The 2,679-nt window shown below is 43.1% G+C and overlaps 1 long non-coding RNA gene across 1 annotated transcript; it reads left to right on the top strand.

Annotated features, from left to right (window-relative positions):
* Positions 1–201: 201 nt before the first annotated feature.
* LOC101484423 (uncharacterized) lies at positions 202–1,840 on the top strand. The gene is made up of 3 exons (XR_191339.5): positions 202–346; positions 438–484; positions 568–1,840. It is a non-coding gene; the product is annotated as an uncharacterized LOC101484423 (long non-coding RNA).
* Positions 1,841–2,679: the final 839 nt, after the last annotated feature.

Here is a 2,679-nt window from a genome sequence, read left to right on the forward strand (position 1 = left end):
CACTATATATTATTATGCATTATTTTTTCTTTCCTTAAGCAGCCTGAAAAGTTTCAGGGTTTGGGTAGTCGTGGGTGCTTCTGGGTGTGTTTTTGTTTTCCAGGTGGAGAAGTGGGCAGGTCAGTGTTCTCTGGGCTGAGTTGATCTTCCTCACCTGGCATGAATCCTCTCATTATGGCTGTGATTTAAGTACCTGCTGTTTCAATTGGTCTAAGTCAGTTCATACGGTGGTAGCTAGGCTCACTCAGATATGTATTTATCTTTGTGTGTTACTGCCACCAACCCATCACACGGTTTGTCTGCTAGTGTCCTGCCTGAAGCCCACAGCCTGTTCTCTGAAGTATAAGTCAGTGTTCCCACAATCTCAACCTTTAATTGATACTCCTCTAGGATTCTTGGAACCACCTGTCACTCACCTCCATGCCCACTCTCCACAGGAGCCCAGCTGAACCCTGGACCCCCACCTGCTCACCTGAAATCTCAAGTAAGGCCTCAGCTTGCAAATCTTCACTGTTGCTGCAACTCACAAGCTCATCCACTTTCACCTAGATCTCTCTCTCTCTGCAGATGATACCTGTGCTGATCAGTAGAGGCTAGGATCCACTCAGTATCTCACAACCCTACACCTGCATTTTCTTTAAACATTAAATCCATAAATATGCTCTATTGCAGTCCTATTCTATTACAACAAAGTCTGGGTGGTATAGAAGCAAAATGCAAAGAAAAGACAGATGGCTCAGTCATTTTAACAGCCCTGTGAGAGAATCAGGAGTCCGGGTGATATAGGCTGGATGAAAGCACGACCAAAACTCATCGGTAAAAAAAGACGAGAACTGATAAAATTAATGAAAGACTACAGACAGCAGGTGTTCTCAGAACATAACCGTGCCGTCTTATGACAGCATAAAAGTAAACATGAGTTTTCGTCATGATTTTCCAGCTGCATTGAGGTTTGTTGAAGTAAATGCCAAGTGACAAAAACTGTGGTGAACAGCAATTGAGTTTGATGTTGTAGACACTCCACCCCACTGTGAGACATCCTTTATCGAAATGTCTTATAAATATCTCAGCAAGCTGCACGCTTGGCTGCTTGGTACAATTGTCATAATCATTTGTGTTTTACAACAGCAAGCTGTTGAATATTAAGAGCATGTACAATTGTTTAAACCAAATGTATTATTGATTCCTCTAAACCTTTCCTCTCTGCAGTTTTTAACCTTTCTCCTTATTTTTTTTTTTATTCTCTCTCTTCCGCTCTTCGTTCATCCGGTCGCATTTGTTTCGACTCCTGTAATTCCTCTCAGCTTTCAAAATGGTTTTTTTTAGTAGATCCTTGTAAAGAGGATGATTAAAAGTTCTAGCTGAAATGATCCTCTGTTGCTACCACTAGACTGATCTTTGCATCATAGGGTGGAGGACTTAGGGGAAAGTCATGAATCTCTCCTGGGAGATAATGACATGTGCAGTCATGTACAAAATGCTATGCTGATTTAATATTTATAATAATAATAATGGATGTCATAATGCTTTCTCCAGTCTCATCGACCTGTCAAAAAAATATACAGCACGTCTACTATCCTGTTAGGAGGACCCGCTCTACCTCCCAAGTATATAAATGTGTTGGACATGCTTTCATTTTGCATCTGGTACTGCTCTTTTCTTGTCTCTTTCCTTGTCCAGCCTACGATGACTCCCTGAGCCTTTTTTTCCTTTTACTGTTAAAAAGGATTTCTTTCTCCCCACCGTCACCAAGTGACTCACAGGTCATTGTCTGATCTTTGATGTTGTTTGTATAACATTACCAGGTCTTCACTTTTCAATATAAAGTTGCTTGACGTGATCTTCCAGGTGTGGGTCTGCCTTCTGTTTTTCTTTCTCTCCTGTCTGCTAAGGTTGTGTGTTTGTGAGCCTATACCAGGGGTGGGCAATTCCAGGCCTCGAGTGCTGGTGTCCTGCAGGTTTTAGATCTCACCCTGGGTCAACACACCTGAATCAAATGATTAGTTCGTTACCAGGCCTCTGGAGAACTGCAGGAGCTAATTTAGCCATTTAAATCAGCTGTGTTGGTTCAAGGACACATCTAAAACCTGCAGGACACTGGCCCTCGAGGCCTGGAATTGCCCACCCCTGACCTAGAGGGTATAGGCCAGGGGTGGGCAACTCCAGGCCTCGAGGGCCAGTGTCCTGCAGGTTTTAGATCTCACCCTGGGTCAACACACCTGAATCAAATGATTAGCTCATTGCAGTCCTCTGGAGAACTTCAAGACATGTTGAGGAGGTAATTTAGCCATATAAATCAGCTGTGTTGCATCAACGACACATCTAAAACCTGCAGGACACCGGCCCTTGAGGCATGGAGTTCCCCCACCCCTGTTCTAGGTCCAGGGAAAATGGCAGTATATGATTATTCCATTCAATTCAGTTTTATTTATTTAGCGCCAAATCACAACAACAGTTGCTTCAAGTCAATTACAGCTCTATCTGCTGTTTACCAAATATCAACTGCAGCTTCTATGGATCACCCCCCCCCTTCCTTTCTTGTTCTAAATTCATCCTCAGAGTCACTCTTGTTGTCCTAGGTAGCAGTTACTGAACCAGCAAGAACACCATTCATGAATTCACCTGGATGAAGATTTTTCCAGGCAGTCTGTGCCTTCAGACTTTTGAACTGAAGTGCTG

This window comes from Maylandia zebra, linkage group LG10, assembly GCF_041146795.1.
Source record: "Maylandia zebra isolate NMK-2024a linkage group LG10, Mzebra_GT3a, whole genome shotgun sequence".
NCBI classification, from domain to species: domain Eukaryota; kingdom Metazoa; phylum Chordata; class Actinopteri; order Cichliformes; family Cichlidae; genus Maylandia; species Maylandia zebra.